Source organism: Delphinus delphis, chromosome 13 (genome assembly GCF_949987515.2).
Source record: "Delphinus delphis chromosome 13, mDelDel1.2, whole genome shotgun sequence".
Classification (NCBI taxonomy): Eukaryota; Metazoa; Chordata; class Mammalia; order Artiodactyla; family Delphinidae; genus Delphinus; species Delphinus delphis.
The window spans coordinates 75,634,598-75,657,663 of record NC_082695.1 but is presented as its reverse complement, the minus strand read 5'-3'; the positions used below and the strand labels follow the sequence as shown (position 1 = coordinate 75,657,663).

Genomic DNA, 23,066 nt, shown 5'->3' with positions numbered 1-23,066 from the left:
ATCGTACTGAAAATTGCTAGCCCCCCAAAAGATCAAAATTCGAAATACAGTTTCTACTGAATGCATATTACTTTCACACCACTGTAAAGTCGAAAAATTGTAAATCGAACCATCCTAAGCTGGGGACCGTCTGTATTTTCTCTTTCCTATTTGATGCTCTTCTCAATCAGGAGGTTTTGGTGGTTCCTCAGTTTTTCATTTCCCCCTTGTGTTAATTTCCTAGGGCTACTGTGACAGAGTCGCGCAAACTGGGCGGCTTAAAACGAGAATCTTGTTCTCTCACGTTTCTGGAGGCTGGAAGTCCACGTTGGAGGCGTCGGCAGGGCCACTCTCGATCTGAAACCTGTACGAGACGATCCTTCTTTGCCTCTTCCAGCTTCTGGTGTTGCCGGCAACCCGTGGCTCGTAGATGCATCATTAATCTCTGCCTCTGTCATCACACGGCCTTCTCTCCTCACGTGTCTCTTCTCTTCTTAAACACACCAGTCGTGTTGGACTAAGGGTCCCTCTAATCCAGTGTGAACTCACCTTAACTGATGAATATGCAGCAACCCTATTTCCCAATAAGGCCACGTTCTGAGGTACCGGGCGTTAGGACTTGAACACACCATTTTTGGAGACACAATTCAACCCGTAACATCCCTGTCTCCCCCCCATCAGATAGTTTGATGCTCATTCACACCACAGCTTCAAGCCCGTTTCCAGAGAGCAGCATGTGCCCCCCTGGAGAGGGATGCAGTTCCTGCCTCCTTCCAGAACTGCTTGCTGTGACACTGCGTCTCTAATGACTATGTCATGGAGCCCCTGGGAACATGGTCTGTGAGAGTTACGCAGCACTTTGGAAGCAACTTAGAGTTTGGATTAGTACCAAAACAGCCCTCTCGTGCTCTGTTGCTGATTTCACTTAAGTCAACTAAGCCTGAAACCAAGAAGCTTAGATGGTACTGGTGGGAAGTACAAAAGTCCTTCCAGTTTCATTTGAAACAATCGATTTTATCAGAAGTACTGAAGTGGGAATTTGAGCAAGTGCATACTCTGTCCCATTCTGCGAGGTGGAATGAGTTCATGGTGGCTTCTGAATGGTGCGTGCAGGTGACTGGGATGCCAGGGAGCCCTAGCCCTCACCAGTAATACAGGGTTGTGGCCAAGGGGCATCAGATCGCCCCACGTGGGTTAAAAAATGCCTCCTCCGCCTCCCTGCACCTGGTAATTGACATAACCTGGTGCCTGAGAAACATAAGGCTTCCCCAATTAGGACTCATACAGTAAGAAGGAAGCCAGGTCAGCCTGCATTTAGTCCTGGTTTTGCCCCAGTCTTGCCAACTGAATTTAAGCACATTTCTTATTAAAATGGGATCTCAGGTTTCTCACCTCTGTGTGAAAATAGTGAAATTTGCTGCATCATGAAGTCTGCAAGGCAATTAATAGGTGGCTATGTGCAAGCCACTGGCAGATCTCAAGTAACTAGTGAAGGGTGATGATGAGGACAGCCTCTCTCGAGCTCTGTCTCCGCGAATAAATAGATGTTAGGCTCGGACAGAGCCATTTAAGTAAGAGCAAAGTCTGAAATGCAGAGGGTTGATTGAGGAGCTGCCGGTCTTGTTCTTGGGGTCTGGCCAGGTCCGGGAGGAGTGCTGTAGACTTGTCTGGTGGGGGCCATGGGTGGAGTCCACTTCCAGATAAAACGGAGGAGCTGCAGGAGGGCTGGGGAAGGGAGGGGGTCCCCTCAGGGTGATGGGTTGCAATAGGAGGTTGAAGGAGACAGAACTGAAGACTATTTCCAGAAGTGGCAGTATCTCAGGACAGGCTCCCAGTCCTGGGGTACATGGTTGTAGGGACAGCAGGTCCAGGTGGCTTGAGGGATGGAAGGGCGGCCAGGAGTCCAGGGAGCTTCAGACCCGGAGGGCTAGGAATCAAGAAAGGACTCTTAAGTGTAGGTAGAGTAGCCTGGGCAGGAAGTCATGGCCGAGCCAGCAGTCGAGGGACTTGGGTGGGGTCCCAGAGGGTTGTACCAAAATTACTCAGACATCTCCACTAAGGTTAGGGCTGGCCCTAGAAACTGGGGTGGATGGGTGGATGGAGGGGATTCCAGCTATGAGAAGAGAGGGTTGGGACAGACCATGTCTGGGACAGAGCATCCCCCTACCCAGCCCTGCTCTGGGTCTCAGCCCCGCTTCATTTATTTCAGTGGATTTAGTAACAGTGAGGATCCCAGAAATGAAGCTAAGCTCATACCCACCACCTCAGCACAGACTAGAGCCGTTTTTGCTGCTGCCGTGTTGTCTTAGTTATTCGGTCATTTATAATCACGGGGCAAATGCATTATTTTGGCAGACACTATTGAATGTAGATGTTTAAACGCTTCCGTGACAAATTTACTTTAAATGACTATTGATTAACAGGACTGAGGCTGAGAGGTGTTTTGCGATACGGTATCATCCAAAAATAGAATGAACAAAGACCCACAGTCACATTTCTGATTGCTGGCTGGGGCCTGGAAGTGGACTGTGGGATTATTTGCTACTTTTGTGCCCTTGTGTGATCAGAATACGGCCATGAACCATAGGCCTGGTCATTTAAAAGAAGTAACAGTGGGTTAGGAGGCGAACTACGGTAATAACGTCAGACTGCGAGGGGCGTGTTCTTACCTGCAGCCGCTCGTAAAGAAAACTCCGTTTATGTGGCAGTTGGAAATTTGCTTCATTTTGCCGAGATTCAAACTAGAGTATTCTGAGGGCCTGAAAGTTCAAAAGCAAGGCCCAGGCAAAATATATGACAGTGTTTGATATAAAAATTATGTTGGTTTTGCCATGCAGATGAAATCACTGGGACACAGTGTGTGGTGTCCTGGAGGAGACTTTGAAATAAGAAATTTGGTGATTTGGGTTTTTATTGTGACTCAACTTTGGGCTTACCATTTAATATCCTTAAGTCTCAGTTTTCTCATCAGCAAAATAGAAGAATTTCTACCCTCTCTTCCTCTTACAGTGTTGCGGGTTATCCAACGAGTAATGCACAAAACAGTGTTTGAAAACTGACTTAATTATACAACTGGTAAGTAGGAGTTACCAGCGTAAAGGTAAAAAGTCAGATTCTCTCTTTTACGCCTGTTTCCCTGCATCGATTTTAATTATATTCACTCCAGAGTTTTGATTGAAAAATGCTGGTTTTTCCTTGTTTTACTGCTTAAATAATTTCAAATGCTGTCCTGAGTAATAGCACTATATCTAGATGAGGGCTGTTCAAAGAGGGGGAATTGTGCTGCAGGATGTTCGTAAATAATGTTTAGGTGACACTATTGTGATAATTATGGCTGTTTAAAGATGAGTTTTATAGTGAGTCCTCAATTTTCCTGTCACTTTTTTTTTTCCTGGGCTTTCCCACTTAAGCATATTTGTTCCGTAGAGAGAGCTGTTGAGGGAACTAAATCCTGAGAGAGCTCAACAGCTCTTTGAATCTACTTTTCATTTTCTGTGGCTAATTTTGAGGGCCCTCAAGAGGACAGAGTTTGCCCCCCTTCCCCTGCTAGTAAGGGCAGGAGGGGGGAGGTGTAGCAAATGCCCAGACGCTCAGTTTCCGGCGGCAATGAATCCCTGGATCAGAGTGACCTTGAAAGCTATGTTCAGTGGCCAGAAGATCCCGAGCCATGCTATTTGTGTGGGATCTGAGTCCCAAGGGTAACACCCCACCTCACCCATCCCTTCTGAGCCGGTACTTGAGAGGCTGCTGAACAGGAGGCAGCATGAATGAAGAGGACCCTCCTGCAGATAAGTAAAGCACCTTCAGAGGGTTTTGCAATAAACTCTTGGGACCCCCAGGCTTTGTAGCTTTCCCAGGCGAGGAACCCGATGTGTATCTCACCATGTTGCTCACCAGCTTCCATGTGCTTTCCAGCTTTTAGTTGTTAGCAGTCTCAAACATCAGCTTCGTTATCTTCCTTTTACTCACCAGCTCAATCGGAATCTAATGTCAGTTGAGTCAGTAAATTTTGTTAATGGGTCTTTGCAAGCTTTTAGAGTTGCAATTGGAGGAGCCCTTGGAAGTCATCATGACCAGCCCTCTCACCTTACAGATGAGAACCCTGAGACCCAGAGAAATTGAGTGACGGGTCCAGGTTATACAGCAAGTTAGTGGCGGAGTCAGGACAAGGACCCAGGGCTCTTTAACTATCTGGAAGCATTGCGTGGTCCTAGAAAGTATGGAGTAAGGCGTCCTTAGCAGGTGTACCCTCTTTTAATTTAGCCAGGTTATCTGGAGGCTATGATATCGCCAAAATAATGTATCACGTGGATTAGAACATCCTAATTTTATTAACATGTTTATTGTTAACTCCTGGTAAACCAGAATTCCCTTATGATGCTACCCTTTTTGAAAAACTTAACAAAGTTTATTGGTTCATTTTTCCGAAATAGGAAAATAGTCATTTTCCAAACTGACTCTTAGATGTCTGGGAATCTTGCTGTCCTTAGAATCATTCCAAATATTGGTTGTAAGTGTGTAGGGTTATAGCTTCAGAGCATGGATTTGGCATGAACACAAGCCACAAAATGTATTCCAGCACCGCCCCCCCCCCTTCTCCCCACCACGTTAGCTTATTTAAAATATAATATTCCGGTTGCTTGAATTCTTCCGCATGACTTTACAAGCCCTATTCACTGTTACTTTATAGTTTTGGGGACTGAGACAATGACTTATCTTAGCCCAGGAAAACCATGTAACTTGCTGATACTATACCAGTTGCATTCTGATGCGGCACTGATTTTTTTTTTTTTTCTTCACTACCATTTTCACTTCAGGTTGCACACAGACACAGGCAGGGTATAAGCTTGGCAGTGCTACCTGCTTGGCTTGTTTATTTTCTCCCATTGTTAAAGTGCCTATGACTCAACACTGGGTTCTTTTCTTCTCCACGACGTTCAAGTGAGAGGAGGGGATGGCACATCCCAGGCATCAAGGGAAGTGTGACCATCGTATTAGAATGTCCTTCGTGTAGGAAGCCTCGCCCACTCCTTTCTGATTACCCAGCTGCGACACACCACACGCCAGGGGACCACAGACTAAGGCTCTAAATAGCACCCTGTCAGCCCTCTCTAGTTCCCTCACTTGAGAGCAAGAGAGAAAGGAACCATGGAAAATCACTGAGAGGACGGTTTCCTATGTATTCTAAATAGATTGTTTCAAACATGGAGAATGGGGATGTCACCTATTATAAATTTTTCTTGAGACAGTTACTGGTATGTGTAGGTCTTAGCAAGTTAAGATCGTTTTGCTCTTTTAAAACTGAGAGCTGGGCTTCCCTGGTGGCGCAGTGGTTGAGAGTCCGCCTGCCGATGCAGGGGACGCGGGTTCGTGCCCCGGTCCAGGAAGATCCCACATGCCGCGGAGCGGCTGGGCCCGTGAGCCCTGGCTGCTGGGCCTGCGCGTCCGGATCCTGTGCTCCGCAATGGGAGAGGCCACAACAGTGAGAGGCCCGCGTACCGCAAAAAAAAAAACCAAAAAACTGAGAGCTGTCATTTCCATACCCCCTCGCCCATATACTTTCTTGTGACACTAATCTCTCAGGTAGTTGTGACATCATAGTCTGTAAAATGAATTGCTGCCTCAGTGCCTTGCTGCTTCTACTGGACCATAGGGAAGGGGGCTGACGTGAGACAGGGTTACCAGCAGGGGTAATAGAGCTGGAAGTTTCCACTTGGCATCTGTTGGCTGAGGAACAGAGATAATGATTGGGGCAGAGTTGAAATACTTCTTGTTAATAGTATGGTGAGAGCCTGGAAAAGAAAATAATATTGCAGGCATTGCCATATCTGGGGAGGCGACAGGAGCAGCCGAAAGGAGTGGAACTTGGAGTTATGAGATCGGGTTTAAATTCAGCCCCGTCCCACATGTGGAACCTGGTTTAAGTCATGCAGCCTTGAGCCTCAGTTTCAGTTGAAAAGTGACGGTGGTGGGCAGAGGGAATAGGCATAGTGGTGATGCTGGTCACGTTTGCCTTACTCTGTGACAGGCTGCATATTGGTCCCCAAAGATGTCCTTGTTCTAATCCCTGGAACTGTTGAATGTTACCTTATGTGGCAAAACGGACTCTGCAGAGGTGATTAAGGATCTGGAAATGGAAAGATTATCCTGGATTATCCGAGTGGATCCAGTGTAATCACAAGGGTTCTTCCTTATAAGAGGGAGACAGAAGATACGAGGAAAAGGGGCCCTGAGCCTAGGAATGCAGGTGGTCTCTAGAAGCTGAAAAGGGCAAGGACACAGATTCTCCCCTGAGAGCCTCCAGAAGGAGCCAGCCATGCCCATAACCCTACTTCAGCCAAGGGAGACTGATTTTGGATATCTGGCCTCAAGAACTATAAAAATAACTCATACTGTTTAAGCCACTAAACTTAGGATAATTTGTAACGCACAGCAGCAACAGGAAACGAATACACTTACGTTACGTACCTCATAGTTCTTGTAATGGTTAAATGTGACTTTGTATTTCTATATTTGCAAATCTCAAAGTGCTACATAGACGTTAGTACTTCTTAAATGAATTTTTATATTCATCTGGATTTCCAGGTTAAGTTGGTTAAGGTAGGTCAGGAAGACCCAGAGAACAAGAATCAAGACTTCTCAGTTATGCAGTGAACAAACTGTGTCTGAAAAATTAAATCCGTGTTATCAGATAATTCTTAATTGTGAAATTGTTCATGGTCATTAACACCCGTGAGTCGCTTTTCAGGTGAGCTTCTGGGTATGCGCCTCACTTTCTGCACCTGTGCGTCTCAACCTTGAATGTTTATTAGAGTCACTGGGAAAGTTTTGAAAAGTCCAATGTCTAGGCCACACCCTAGGACGATTAAATTGGAACCTCGGCAGGTAGAACCTGAACGTGGGTGATTTTTAAGGCTCCGCAGGTGATTGCAGCAGGCAGCCCAGGCTGAGATCCACTGCAGAGGTGCTGTGTTTGCTAAGCAAGATTTTAAATCGGTTCTCTTTGAAGCCTGATGTAGCTAGATGTTCTTTTGAGTTTGGTGGAAAATGCTGTGCGGAGGACTCGCTGTTGTATCTTTCAATGATATTAACATATCAGTTTATGAGCTGTGGTGTGTTTCCAGTAGGAAATACAAAAGTATTAGCCAACACTCCTGAGAGGTTCAGCAAACAGATTGGTGTGCACTGATGGCAAACACAATATCAGCAAGTACTTTTCTCCTCATCTCGCCCAAGCGTTTTTAAAAGCAACGGTTGGGGGGAGAAAAGGAAGACGTTGAGGCTTTCTCCTCAAATGGTCGAGCCCTTGAAAACTGATAAATACTGTTTTACTTGGACTGTATGTCCTATGCCTCCCGTCTGAAGGAGGAAATAATCATTTTGAAATTTCTTCCTTTGGAGCCATGGAGTCAGAAGCTGTGAAAGAGTTGAAAGTTGCCATTGCTGTCTCCCTGTGTTCCTGGCTGCCGTGAGCTGTCGTGTGCTTCCAGGCGTCTCTGGGCCCCCAGTCACTGAGGGGCACCCTGGCCTTGTCGGCTGGTGACATTATCTGCCTTATGTATGTCACAGGGAGGGTATTACAGATAAAATTATTTTTACAGATCACAAGGTGCTATACCTTGTTGCTATTGTATTTTGAGTGTGCAGTCGGCCATGAATTTATAAAGATGATAGAAAGCCTGTAGCATAAGTTCATTCTATTCATGATAAGAACGGATGGGGTCCTTATTTTCTAGGGTCCTGAGTGACCAAGTAGAAGCACTGGCTCTAGTACCTGTGAAAGTCATGTGGTTTCTTACTGGTCATTTAACCAGTTGGGTTTAATTTTCTCATCTAAATGGAAACACTAATGCTTGACTGCTTAATGCTGCCCTGGGTGAATTTGGGTGTCCAGACAGTAGGGTGGTACTTCAGTGTACCTCTGTATTACATTGTCTCAGTTTAGATCTTGGCTCTGAAACGTACTGTCTGGGGGATACTCAGGAAGCGATTTAACCTCTCTGTACCTCAGTTTTGGCATCTGTAAAATGGGCAAATAAGATACCTGAGAAGGCTGCCGTAAGGATTGGCTAAGGCATGGAGAAAACCTGGCACCCATCCTTGGTGTGTCACCATGGCCTACATCCTTACCCTTGTATTTGGGGCAGCTCAGGAGCATGGGTTAGTGTTTTCTCCTCTTTTCCTTCCTCCTGTCCCTTCAATAAATGTTTATTGGACACCTAATACTTTTAGGAACTATACCATGGATACAGTGTTTACGCAAAGTAGACACTCTTGTCCAGAGCTTTAATGGTTTGAAAGTTTGATTTAAAATGTTGGTACAGGGCTTCCCTGGTGGCGCAGTGGTTGAGAGTCCGCCTGCCGATGCAGGGGACACGCGTTCGTGCCCCGGTCCGGGAGGATCCCACATGCTGCGGAGCGGCTGGGCCCGTGAGCCATGGCCACTGAGCCTGCGCGTCCGGAGCCTGTGCTCCACAACGGGAGAGGCCACAACAGGGAGAGGCCCGCGTACCACACACACACAAAAAATGTTGGTACAAAGTGGTGATAGGGTAGGATTGGGTGAGTAAAACCTGTTTGTTCCTGATAGATCTGAAATGTAAGACTTCAGATGGTTTATCTGCACCAAGCAGAGTAAGTTCCTAAGATGTTTCTTGTAATTACGGGAATCAGTTGATGGACCTAGGGACCAGGGCAGAGGAAGGTCGTTGGAATGATGCTCCAAGTGGTCCCCAGGGGAGAAGACATGGTTCTCTGATCCGATTGGCCGTATGGTCAATCGTGTGTCAGAGCAAACATGGTGATGGGGCATTTCCGTTTGCCCGGTGCCGTGCCGGCTCTTGAGGGTCCATGGTCCCTGTCCAGATGGAGCTCCCTGAGCACCAGGAGATTTCACAGTTGAGGGGGGGGTACTTACAGTGTGGATGCCAGGTAGGAGCTTTAGGAAGCTTTCACCAGATCCCTGAGCTCAAAGAAGCATTTGGGTATTTTATGGTTCATGAAATTGTTTATTTTTTAACTTAGTTTTGGGGTACCATTCAGAAACAGGTTTCCCTTACTGTCGTGAATTTATACCTTTTTCATAGAAAATTTTCCAAAATGAACTCCTCTTTTCCCAAGATTTCTCTTAGGATGAATGTCTTGTGCTCTAATCAAGTCTATGTAGCTCGACCCTGCTTTTCAGCCACTTAGGTTTCGTTAGTGATTAGAGCTATTAATCAAGTTTGGTGGTGATCATAATAACCATTTGTGTTATTTTCAGCTCTACTTTAACAGACAAAAAAAGAGAATTATTTTAAGGACATAGAAAAATTCTAGAGAGTGCTCAAAGAAGTTTTGTGCTTTCACCAATCCCACTTAGAATTGCCTATGAAAAGTGGTAATGAGAATGATAATGATGGTAATGTTTGCGATGATTGCATTTTGCTTTCGGGTGGTTATTCTATGCCAGACTATGTCGTGAGGGCTTTGCACGCATACTCTCATTTTATCACCCAGCAGTTGTATGAGGTCGTCCTTTCTTGGCTTTCACTTTTTACAGAGGAGGGGCACTGAGGCACCACAGGGTTGGATACATTGTCCAAGTTCAAATGTCCCATCAGTGAAAGGTCTACCATTTTATTTCCAAATGAGTCTGACTCAGACGTGCTTTCCACACTACTTTATTATCTCCTTGGGCAAAATCCAGTTGGGAGGTTGGGTGAGAAGAACCTCTGAAGGAGACAGGAAGGATATATTAGCTAATTCACCCCAGTAGGTCCCTGACAGGTTTGGATGAGGAAGCATCCTATTTATCTTGGAGTTAGGGACACTGAGCTGCTGAGAAACTGCGGATTGCCTAAGGTCATAAAGTAAATCATTGATAGAACTTAATCCAGAAGCTGGGTCCTCTCCACCTCATTCGATGGAGAGTCAGTTTACACAATTGCATAACCTACAGCAATTCAGTTGCATGGATGACAGAGAGATCCATTATGTTTTGGATCATCTGAAATCAGAGGTTTAAGAATTTTCAATTTGGATTCAATTCTAAAACTTCTTTTCTTTTCCTATTTTAGAACACTGCACAGGCTTTGGAGTCTACTCAGAGGTCGCTTTGGGCAGCTACTTCTTAAACCCAGCAACGAATCCTTCCTTTGTGTGTGGCTGTTGGGAGGAGTGAGTGCTCATGGTACCTGGATCTTTGTGGGTATTTGCTATAATTGCTTAGTGATTGGTCACTTAGTCTGCATTTGAAATAACTTTGGAAGAGAGAGCAGGGCTCTCAAAACGGTAATCATGGGACTAGGGGAATTCTTCAGGGTCAACTTCACGGTATCAGGAATGGAAACTTTGCTAGACCACATAGCAGTTGCATCCCAGTTTTTGTGTGTTGGGCACTAGAGACCACCAACTTTGGACAAGGGACTTAGTACTTAGGTTATGAGCTATTGACCCTCCCTGGGCAGGACTCCCCTCCAAAGACTTGGCTTCCAAGTCCTAGTAGATCAGCAGCTCACAGTGAGGGGAGGTAAGGAAAGCTCATGGCCACCTCCAGGCTCCCCTTGCAGGCTCTTCCCTGGACTGGACTCTAGGATCTCCATCGGCTAACAAGGGTATGCTGGACATTCTCCATTCATCCCTCCAGATCATTCTCCCATCTTCCCAGACCTTCTTGGACTCCATCACCCTGGCTTCCTTGCCCTCTGGCTTCAGGTTGGGTTGTGCCACTGGCAAGAGATGGAAGGACAAGAGAAGTCAAAACACATCCCTGTTCCCTCCTTCCCTGGGCCCCATTTCCCTACTTCTCTCTCAGCTCCTCCTGGTAGACTACATGACTACTTTTACCGATTCTGGTGACAGCACCCTTCTTTTGCCCTTCAGCCCTGGAGGTGGTGGGGTCTTCCACTGTTGCGAATCCCTGGTAGTCTCGATAGGACTCTCAACCCTGCACAGCCCCGCAGACAGTCCCTTCCTTAACTCTCTTCAAATACTCCTTAGGAAAATGCAGCTGACATTTGAGCACAGGCTTGAAGGAGGTGAGGAGGGAAGACATCCATATCTGAGAGAAGAGATTCCAGGGAGAGGGAAGATCCGGCCTGGAGCAGAGGCAGCAGGGGTGGGCAGGGGGAGGGGGCCCTGGTATGCAATGGGGTCGGATGGTGCGGGGCTCTGTAGGCCATTGCAAGAACTTTGGGGTTTTTTTTTTTTTTGCGATACGCGGGCCTCTCACTGTTGTGGCCCCTCTCGTTGCGGAGCACAGGCTCCGGACGCGCAGGCTCAGCGGCCAGGGCTCACAGGCCCAGCCGCTCCGCGGCATGTGGGATCTTCCCGGACCGGGGCACGAACCCGTGTCCCCTGCATCGGCAGGCGGACTCTCAACCACTGCGCCACCAGGGAAGCCCAGCACTTTGGTTTTACTTCTTGTGACACAAGTGGCTCTTGTAGGGCTTACAGAAGGTGATTATCATAGCCTGCTCTGACTTGTGTTGTCACTCCATCACTCTGGGTGCAGTACCGAGAGTCGACGGTAGGGGCATAAGAAGGGGACAGGGAACCAGACCGAGATAGTGCCAGGGTGCCTGGCACTAAATTTTTTTAAAAGGTGAAGCTGATGGGGTAGATGGAATATGAGGTGTGACAGAGAGAGGTGACCCAGAGGCTGCTGAGGGTTTTGGCTTGAGCTGCTGGAAGGATGCAGTTGCCAGTAGCTGAGATGGGGAGGACTTTGGGGACGGCAGGTTTGGGGGTGGTTGGGGGAGGGGACCAAGAATTCCATTCTGGACCTGTTAACTGCGAGAAGTCTATGAGTGATCTCAGACGTGTGACTGTTGTCAATGTTTGAATGGTAGTTTGTACTTTCAAATTATATCACCCTTGGTGGCTGGCTTTCTCTGAGGTGAGTTTTAGGAAAAAGAAATATTTACAACCGTGGCTGTAGTGATTTTCAGAGTAAGCCTGAAGGCAGAATATGCAATGCCTATATTTTCCATTGATGCAAAACCGTCTTTGCATACTTAACAGATTGAGGACACTTGTGGGGATTTATTCTGAGCCAAGAGACTTTGGGCACTGTTTTACCAGCCTGGCTATAACAACACCAAACCTTTTTAGAGCAGGGCTGCGTGTTACGGCATCAGGCAGTGAGGGTTTCAAGCCAGCCACAGAAGCAGACCTCATGCAGATTGAAAGCGCACATTTACCAAAGCCCCAATTTGCTGGTGTGTTAAAGCTTTGCTGCCTTTTAGGTATGTTTTTGCTTTTCAGTGTCATTCTGGTATCTTTTCCTTGTGCTTTTCTCGCCACGTCTTTATTTCCGAAAGTTCTGTTTTCTTGTTGGCAGTGTCACTGTTGCTCCCAAATTGAAGTTAGACTATGAGTCGGGAACGAATACCAGTGTTTCTTGAGCACCTATTATATGCTGGCCATTGGATACCTTCCTAACCCATTTAATCCTCAAAACAGTATTTGGAGATAGGTATGGCTGTTCCTCCTTAACAGATGAGGAAGCTGAAATCAGTGAGGGTAAATGACGTGCAGAAGGCCTGAAGCTAATTGGTCACAAGAGTTGAGTTTCCAGTTCCAATTAGTGAATTTCCAAGGTCCCGGGGCTTCAACTCTGTTCGAGCAGAGTTCTCTCTTCTGGCAGTTTAGTGCTTCTGGACATCAGTTCATTCACTGTTTTGTCTGGCTTCCTACTGATGAAGAAGAAGTGAGCAGTAGTAATATTTCTGTGCCTCATGCTTCTTTCATAAATTTCTACAAGTTTACCGGGACGTATGGTGCATACCTGCTGTGTGCTCGGTGTTGGCGGGAGGTGGCAAGACCTCGGGGCTTCCACTCCAGCCAACGTTACGTAAGGAATTACATGGGAGAAGTGTGGGGGGCAAAGGAAGGAGCCGTGCCCTGCGTGTGTGCATCTGTGTTTTGGGACCACCTTTCACCCCACCTCAAACGCTAAGCCTAAGAGTTGTCCAGCCAAGGAGATAGAAAAAAGGCTCTTTGCAGCAGAAACAGCAGCAACCAAGGCTTGAGGTCAGGCCGAGATTGGATTAGATGAGATTGCACACATGCAGTGGGTAGAGGGGGGAGAAGGGGGCCTGCAATAGAGAGAAGTGGTCCACTCTTTGGGACTAACTGACTCTTGTACTTTTGTCTTTTTTTTTAACATCTTTATTGGAGTGTAATTGCTTTACAGTGTTGTCTTAGTTTCTGCTGTACAACAAAGTGAATCAGCTATATGCATACATATATTTCCATGTCCTCTCCCTCTTGCGTCTCCCTCCCACTCTCCCTATCCCACCCCTCTAGGTGGTCACAAAGCACCAAGCTGATCTCCCTGTGCTATGCGGCTGCTTCCCACTAGCTAGCTATTTTACATTTGGTACTGTACATATGTCCATGCCACTCTCTCACTTCGTCGCAGCTTACCCTTCCCCCTCCCTGTGTCCTCAAGTCCATTCTCTACATCTGTGTCTTTATTCCTGTCCTACCCTTAGGTTCATCAGAACCTTTTTGTTTTTTAGATTCCATATATATGTGTTAGCATATGATACTTGTTTTTCTCTTTCTGACTTACTTCACTCTGTATGACAGACTCTAGGTCCATCCACCTCACTACAGATAACTCAATTTCATTTCTTTTTATGGCTGAGTAATATTCCACTGTATATATGTGCCACATCTTCTTTATCCATTCATCTGTCGATGGACACTTAGGTTGCTTCCATGTCCTGGCTATTGTAAATAGAGCTGCAATGAACATTGTGGTACATGACTCTTTTTGAATTATGGTTTTCTCAGGGTATATGCCCAGTAGTGGGATTGCCGGGTCGTATGGTACTTCTATTTTTAGTTTTTTAAGGAACCTCCATACTGTTCTCCATAATGGCTGTATCAATTTACAGTCCCACTAGCAGTGCAAGAGGGTTCCCTTTTCTCCACACCCTCTCCAGCATTGTTTGTAGATTTTTTGGTGATAACCCTTCTAACTGTTGTGAGGTGATACCTCATTGTAGTTTTGATTTGCATTTCTCTAATGATTAGTGATGTGGAGCATCCTTTCATGTGTTTGCTGGCAGTCTGTATACCTTCTTTGAAGAAATGTCTATTTAGGTCTTCTGCCCATTTTTGGATTGGGTTGTTTGTTTTTTTCATATTGAGCTGCATGAGCTACTTGTATGTTTTGGAGATTAATCCTTTGTCAGTTGCTTCATTTGCAATTATTTTCTCCCATCCTGAGGGTTGTCTTTTCGTCTTCTTTATGCTTTCCTTTGCTGTGCAAAAGCTTTGAAGTTTCATTAGGTCCCATTTGTTTATTTTTGTTTTTATTTCCATTTCTCTAGGAAGTGGGTCAAAAACGATCTTGCTATGATTTATGTCACAGAGTGTTCTGCCTATGTTTTCCTCTAAGAGTTTGATAGTGTCTGGCCTTACACTTAGGTCTTTAATCCATTTTGAGTTTATTTTTGTGTATGGTGTTAGGAAGTGTTCTAATTTCATTCTTTTACATGTACCTGTCCAGTTTTCCCAGCACGACTTATTGTCTTGTCTCCATTGTATACTCTTGCCTCCTTTATCAAAGATAAGGTGACCATATGTGCGGGGGTTTATCTCTGGGCTTTCTATCCTGTTCCATTGATCTATATTTCTGTTTTGTGCCAGTACCATACTGTCTTGATTACCGTAGCTTTGTAGTATAGTCTGAAGTCCGGGAGCCTGATTCCTCCAGCTCCATTTTTTCTCAGAATTGCTTTGGCTATTCGGGGTCTTTTGTGTTTCCATACAAATTGTGCAATTTTTTGTTCTAGTTCTGTGAAAAATGCCACTGGTAGTTTGATAGGGATTGCATTGAATCTGTAGATTGCTTTGGGTAGTATAGTGATTTTCACAATATTGCTTCTTCCAATCCAAGAACATAGTATATCCCTCTATCTGTTTGTATCATCTTTAATTTCTTTTATCAGTGTCTTAGAGTTTTCTGCATGTAGGTCTTTTGTCTCCTTAGGTAGGTTTATTCCTAGGTAGTTTACTCTTTTTGTTGCAGTGGTAAATGGGAGTGTTTCCTTAAATTCATTTTCAGATTTTTCATCATTAGCGTATAGGAATGCAAGAGATTTCTGTGCATTAACTTTGTATCCTGCTACTCTGCCAAATTCATTGATTAGCTATAGTAGTTTTCTGGTAGCATCTTTAGGATTCTCTATGTATGCTATCATGTCATCTGCAAACAGTGACAGTCTTCTTTTCTGATTTGGATTTCTTTTATTTCTTTTTCTTCTCTGATTGCTGTGCCTGAAACTTCCAAAACTATGTTGAATAATAGTGGTGAGAGTTGGCAACCTTGTCTTGTTCCTGATCTTAGAGGAAATGGTTTCAGTTTTCCACCATTGAGAACGATCTTGGCTGTGGGTTTCTCATATGGCCTTTATTATGTTGAGGTAGGTTTCCTCTCTGCCTACCTTCTGGAGAGTTTTTATCGTAAATGGGTGTTGAATTTTGTCAAAAGGTTTTCCTGCATCTATTGAAATGATCATATGGTTTCCCTCCTTCAATTTGTTAATATGGTGAATCACATTGATTGATTTATGTATATTGAAGAATCCTTGCACTCCTGGGATAAACCCCACTTGATCATGTTGTATGATCCTTTTAATGTGCTGTTGGATTCTGTTTGCTAGTATTTTGTTGAGGATTTTTACATCCATGTTCATCAGAGATATTGGCCTATAGTTTTCTTTTTTTGTGACATCTTTGTCTGGTTTTGGTATCAGGGTGATGGTGGCCTCGGAGAATGAGTTTGGGAGTGCTCCTCCCTCTAGTATATTTTGGAAGAGTTTGAGAAGAATAGGTGTTAGCTCTTCTCTAAATGTTAGAATTTGCCTGTGAAGCCATTTGGTCCTGGGCTTTTTTGTTGGAAGATTTTTAATCACAGTTTCAATTTCAGTGCTTGTGATTGGTGTGATTATGTTTTCTATTTCTTCCTGGTTCAGTTTTGGAAGGTTGTGCTTTTCTAAGCATTTGTCCATTTCTTCCAGGTTGTCCATTTTATTGGCATATAGTTGCTTGTAGTAATCTCTCATGATCCTTTGTATTCCTGCAGAGTCAGTTGTTACTTCTCCTTTGCATTTCTAAATCTGTTGATTTGAATCTTCTCCCTTTTTTTCTTGATGAGTCTGGCTAATGGTTTATCAATTTTGTTTATCTTCTCAAAGAACCAACTTTTAGTTTTATTGATCTTTGCTATTGTTTCCTTCATTTCTTTTTCATTTATTTCTGATCTGATCTTTATGATTTCTTTCCTTCTGATAACTTTGGGTGTTTTTTTGTTTTTCTGTCTCTAATTGCTTTAGGTGTAAGGTTAGGTTGTTTACTTGAGATGTTTCTTGTTTCTTGAGGTAGGATTGTATTGCTGTAAACTTCCCTCTTAGGACTGCTTTTGCTGCATCCCATAGGTTTTGGGTTGTTGTGTTTTCATTGTCATTAGTTTCTAGGTATGTTTTGATTTCCTCTTTGATTTCTTCAGTGATCTCTTGGTTATTTAGTAGCGTATTTTTTAGCCTCCATGTGTTTGTATTTTTTACATTTTTTTTCTGTAATTGATATCTAGTCTCATAGCATTGTGGTCGGAAAAGGTACTCGATACAAGTTCAATTTTCTAAAATTTACCATGGCTTGATTTGTGACCCAAGATATGATCTATACTGGAGAATATTCCATGAGCACTTGAGAAGAAAGTGTATTCTGTTGTTTTTGGATGGAATGTCCTATAAATATCAATTAAGTCCATCTTGTTTAATGTATCATTTAAAACTTGTGTTTCCGTATTTATTTTCATTTTGGATGATCTGTCCATTGGTGAAAGTGGGGTGTTAAAGTCCCCTTCTATGATTGTGTTACTGTCGATTTCCCCTTTTATGGCTGTCAGCATTTGCCTTATGTATTGAGGTGCTCCTATGTTGGGTGCATAAATGTTCACAATTGTTATATCTTCTTGGCTTCATCCCTTGATCATTGTGTAATGTCCTTCTTTGTTTCTTGTAATACTCTTTATTTTAAAGTCTATTTTGTCTGATATGAGAATTGCTACTCCAGCTATCTTTTGATTTCTATTTACATGGAATATCTTTTTCCATTCCCTCACTTTCAGCCTGTATGTGTCCCTAGGTCTGAAGTGGGTCTCTTGTAGACAGCATATATACGGGTTTTGTTTTGTATCCATTCAGCCAGTCTATGTCTTTTCGTTAGAGCATTTAATCCATTTACATTTAAGGTAATTATCGATATGTCTGTTCCTATTACCATTTTCTTAATTGTTTTGGGTTTGTTTTACAAGTCTTTTCCTTCTCTATTGTTTCCTGCCTAGAGAAGTTCGTTTAGCATTTGTTGTAAAGCTGGTTTGGTGGTGCTGAATTCTCTTAACTTTTGCTTGTCTGTAAAGGTTTTAATTTGTTGAAATCCTTGCTGGGTAGAGTAATCTTGGTTGTAGGTTTTTCCCCTTCATCACTTTAAATATGTCCTGCCACTCCCTTCTGGCATGCAGAGTTTCTGCTTAAAGATCAGCTGTTAACCTTCTGGGGATTCCCTTGTACGTTATTTGTTGTTTTTCCCTTGCTGCTTTTAATATTTTTTCTTTGTATTTAATTTTTGATAGTTTGATTAATATGTGTCTCAGCATGTTTCTCTTTGGGTTAATCCTATGTGGTACTCTCTGTGCTTCCTGGACTTGATTGACTATTTCCTTTCCCATGTTAGGGAAGTTTTTGACTATAACCTCTCAAATATTTTCTCAGACCCTTTCTTTTTCTTTTCTTCTTCTGGGACCCCTGTAATTCGAATGTTGGTGTGTTTAATGTTACCCCAGTGGTCTTGGAGACTGTCCTCAATTCTTTTCATTCTTTTTTCTTTATTTTGCTCTCTGACAGTTATTTTCACCATTTTATATTCCAGCTCACTTATCCATTCTTCTGCCTCAGTTATTCTGCTATTGATTCCTTCTAGAGTATTTTTAATTTCATTTATTGTATTGTTCATCACTGTTTGTTTGCTCTTTAGTTCTTCTAGATCTTTGTTAAATGTTTCTTGTACTTTCTCCATTCTTTTTCTGAGATTTTGCATCATCTTTGCTATCATTACTCTGTATTATTTTTCAGGTAGGTTGCCTATTTCTTCTTCGTTTATTTGGTCTTGTAGGTTTTTACCTTGCTCCTGTAATATTTTTTTTTATCATTTCTTTCTTTTTTTTTTTGATGGGTGGGTCTGTATTCCTGTCTTACTGGTTGTTTGGCCTGAGGTGTTCAGCACTGGAGTTTGCAGGCAGTTGGATAGAGCTGGGTCTTGGTGCTGAGATGAGGACCTCCGGGAGACCTCACTCTGATTAATATTCCCTGGGGTGTGAGGTGCTCGGGCCCGACCTCCAGCCTGGGAATCAATATCCCGCAAGCTGCGTAATGCCGCAAAAAGAGAAAGAAAGAGAAAGAGAGAGAGAGAAGGAAAGGAGGAAGGAAAGAAAGAAAGGAAGGAAGCAGTACAATATCAAATAATAAAAAACAAAATAAAATTAGAAAGATAAAAAATGTATTAGGAAAAATAAAAGTATAATTGAAACAACTGGTCGCTGTGGGTTCCTCCCATCCCCTTAGGTGTCTGTGTTCCCCCACTGGTGCCTGGTAGGTGCCCTAGTTGTGTGGAGACATGAATTCCGTGTCCTCCTAGTCTGCCATCTTGACTCTACCCTCCTTTTGACTTTTTCATTTCATGATATTGCAGCCACTTTCCAAAATAATCTTTGAAGATTTATTTTTAAAGGTTAGGAAGAAGCCAAAGACAGGAGCCAGCATGACTGGACTGAGACTCATGAAATTGTGTGTTGGCTAAATTTTTGAGCGGGCTTACAGTCAGGTCCACCACATGCAGATGATTATTAGGAGATGGTTTTAATTGGGAGGAGTGTCAGCCGAGCTACCTCTGTTATGGGAAGACAGTTTCTCGAAGAGTGGAGAGTGCGTTAGAGGGTAGTCACCTAATCTGGGCAACGTCTGAAAGTACGAATGAATGTATCTACCAATGTGAGATGAGATGATAGAAAAACTCCCAAGATCTGTTGTAAGGGAAGAAACTTTTGTGACTGTAAACGTCCAATTTCAGCACCTAATTGGAGGAAAGGTGGATGTTTTCTAGCACAAAAGCTTCTGCGTGGCCCAGTCAGTTTGAGTGGCGGCCTGAATGGCATGCACTGTATGCCTAACTGATGTGGGGCTGGTGTGCGAACTTGGCAACAGATCTGGCACTCTGAGCCATCGTCATTGTTTAACCGAGTTTTATCTTACCTCTCTAGCCTTTCCCTTCTTCTAGAGCACAGCCAAAGCTGTCACGTCTATAAATGAATAAGAAAATCGTCTTAACCCAGCTTCTCTCCTAGCATAAATATCCTATAGTGTTACCGACATTTTTCTACCCTCAGATCCACTTACGGTCCCTGGCAGGAACAGAGGGAATAAAATGAATGAAATAGGCACTTTCTTACTTGCCCTACATAAATTGTTTGTCACTAGGGTGAGTAGGTGAATAAATGCCTTTTTGCAAGGCCATTGTGAATATCTAAAGTTCATCAGAGCCTTTAAGGACTAGGATAAAATGCATTTTGCATGTTCCCTTGAGAAATCAAGTTTCACTGTATCTTATTGCCCTCGTTGGAGGTACAAGTTTTAAGCACATATGGCCTACAGACCCATGCTTTCATTACTCTTCTTCTCTCATAACCCTCAGAGTTACTGGATAGATGTAAGATGAATAATTTGTTGGATCATTCGTGCTAGTACTTAGAAAAAGAAGCTTACCTTCTAGGTAAAACGTGCTATGCATGAATATACTACAGACCCGAATATACTTCTCACACACGAACAACGAAACAAGTTCACGGAACCCACCAGAGCGAGTGTGGCTTACTGCACTAGATCGAGGAGATGGATACCCTTTGCCATGTGAAGGATGGCAGTAGGTTATCAGTTTTATGATTTCCAGTGTTCTGTTACTGATAACTAAATTCCGATTAGCTGGGATTTTATAAAAGAAGTTTGCTCATGAAGTTGACTTTGACTCTCATACAAAATGATAACATTTGTGCTCTGTAGAGTTTCACTGTGCTTTTTAGACACCTAGAGTACCATATAGGGTTTTATACCATAGCTGCAATCCTGAAGAAAGTTGACATCTAGTTTGGTGAGGCTTGACTGAGAAACCAGTGGAAATGGCTAGAAATACACCGTGGACTTAAATCATTTCTGGCTGGAGCTGGTTTTTCTGTGAGTATCTGCATGAGTTGTAAAGAAAATAGTTTTCCCAATCACTCAGAAGTGGTTATCCACATTCCCCTGGTACAAGCCCACATGGGCCATTCTAACATCCTTCCCACAGAGCAGGTCGGCAGGCACGTGGCCAGGCCTGGGCTTTAAAATGCAGGAGAGAGGAAAACCGATCTATACCACATCCATTCTGGGCAGTCAGGTGGCTGTGGTTGATGGGTACTGCCAGACCGAGTCAGGAAACGGAAAGTGACTGGGTGACGCTTGCTGACCCAGGAAGGCACTCGGTAGGCAAGCATTTGACCTTTTACCATGAAGGAAGGATGGGCCAGAGAAGAACCTCCTGTGGGTCCTAATTTTTGTGAAAATAAGTCTCTAGGGAAACAAAGCCCTTGTGACTCTTGGCCTGAGTCTGACAGCTGCTAGGCTTGTTAAAGAAGTGAAAGCGGCCTCCAGAAGAGACATAGGCGGCTCGGAACACGAAAGATTGGGTTCTGCTTTTGCATCGTGTGTGTGATCAGCTGTCAATTAATAAAACTTTGCTGAGAGTCAGAAAACTAGGCTGCAAAAGCTCTTTCAGGAAATGTTTAGAACGTGGAATTATTCTGATCTTCATTGTGTCGGTTGAAAAATGGAACAATGGCTTGTTCATAACAAATTGTTCAGTAGGAAAAAACGCAGTAATGGGAATTGCTGGGTAAGTGAATAACAGAGTGAATATGACAAAATTTGTGGTAAAAATAAATGTGAGCCCTTAAAAATATCAGAAGTGAGCTGAGTTTTGTGATTTGCTATTATAGTTCTTGTGCTGACTTTGAAGTGATACCTTCCAGAGTAGTCCTTGGGCCAAATCCAGCCTGCCTCCTGTCTCTGTAAATAAAGTTTTATTAGAACACAGGCACATCCATCCACTTGCGTATTGTAAATGGCTGCTTCCTGTTCCGATGGCAGAGTTGAGTAGTGGTAACAGATACAGTAAGACCCACAATACCTGAAGTGTTTACCATCTCTTCCGGTACAGAAAAAGTGTGTTAACTTCTGTTCTAGAACTTTGCCACTCAAAGCAGCATTGGTGATTCATTGGCACATTAAAGTTTGAGAAGTAATGGCCTAGGGCGTTCTTCATCTGGGGTTTTGGTGATCAAACTCCATGAAGTTATAGGCACAATTCTGTTCGTGTGCTTATGTGTATTTTTCTGCATCTCTACCCTCTCAGAGGTGGAGGGGTCTGCACCCATTATCACTTTCTCAGAATCTGCTTTTCTGTTTTTCTCAGAATTGCTGAGAATCATTAGGCTAGAAAAGGATGGCCTTGACTCAGAATTCATGGATTCATGTTTCAAGTGATGGTTACGAAGATCTCACTACTTTACACCAATAAAAGTCAGACCCAGCTCGTGCTCATTTATTTATTTATGCTTAAATAAAGAATATAAGGGGGCTTCCCTGGTGGCGCAGTGGTTTAGAGTCCGCCTGCCGATGCAGGGGACACGGGTTCGTGCCCCGGTCCGGGAAGATCCCACATGCCGCGGAGCGGCTGGGCCCGTGAGCCGTGGCCGCTGAGCCTGCACGTCCGGAGCCTGTGCTCTGCAACGGGAGAGGCCACAACAGTGAGAGGCCCGCGTACCGCAAAAAAAAAAAAACAAAAACAAACAAAAAAAAGAATATAAGATTTGCAGCATAGCCTAGCTATAGGATATGACATTTTGTAACTATTATTAATGGACAAGGGACTATTTCATGGATATTGGTTCTTTGCGCCTTAATAGCTATTGTCATATCCCATTGTGGTTATGGAGATATTTATTACATGCCTCTCCCACCTTGGAAAAATGAAAGCCCAAAGGTCCAAAATTATAGGACTTTGTAATGACTTTTTATGGGTACCCACTAGAAATCACTGCTAGTTAGCCCGACAATGTTATTGAATATCCATCATGTATAGAACCCTGTAGGAGTTTCTAAAAGGCAGAAGACAGCATCTAAAATGGATTAAGACTGACTTCTGATCGCCTTTCCTATGAATGGCTGTTTCATGTATTCTGTGGGTATTCTTTACCCTGTATCAGGCTCCTACAGTAGGTATTAGGACCAGACGATTTATATGTCATGTCAAGTTTACCTAGATGGACACGTGCTTCTGGGGATGGAAGTTGTGCAGATCAGTAGAGGGAGGAATAACAATGGTGCTTTTAGAAAACTGTGGTGTCAGAGGTAGAGAAAGAAAAGCTTAGAAATGCAGGACTGTCTGACCTTGGGACAGATATTTTGACCTTGGGACAAACATAATCATCCTCACAAACCCAAAAAGGTACGGATCACTTTGCTTCACAATCTGGAACTATTTTTTAATCCATTAGAGATAAATGCAGGCTAAGATGGACTACAATTAGGGATTTAAATACTTTTTGGTGCTGATTTTCAGTGGGGGTGTTCTACACTGGAACAAACAGGTCCCTGGGGTTCTGGGAGCTGGAATGGAGTTGTGCTCAGGGTAAGCCTGGCTCTTGGGCTGCCTGGGACCCAGGGACTCTGAAAGTTCACCTATGAAGCCAAGAAGTTAGAGGCAAACGGTATATGGCGAGGAGAGAGACCAAGGATGACTCATCAGATGGAACTAGGAGCTTCCAGACCAGAGGGCGAAGCTTTGGAAGAGGAGGGAGAGCTGTGAGAGACAGGACCCCACTTCGTAGGCTTAGCTCCTTGGGGTTGTGGCTTACGAAGAAAATACAGACCAGTTCAAGTTGTAGGATTCTAGGAGATTTTACTGAAGTTGAGGCTTTTCTACTTCATAGGAGCAAAACT

General features: G+C 43.8%; 1 protein-coding gene across 18 annotated transcripts in view; it reads left to right on the top strand.

Moving 5' to 3' along the window:
- The window catches only part of RNF152 (ring finger protein 152), a 100,464-nt gene that overhangs the window by 25,568 nt on the left and 51,830 nt on the right, over positions 1–23,066 (top strand). For 2 of the 18 annotated variants that reach the window (XR_009521780.2, XM_060029163.1), the window contains exon 2: positions 2,989–3,054. The exons of 4 other annotated variants lie outside the window; for them this stretch is intronic. The gene's annotated coding sequence lies outside the window, so the exon portion shown is untranslated. Of the gene's footprint in view, positions 1–223; positions 21,712–23,066 lie in introns of those variants that run through there. 12 more of the 18 variants (XR_009521775.2, XR_009521772.2, XR_009521767.1 and 9 more) reach the window with 10 other exon arrangements.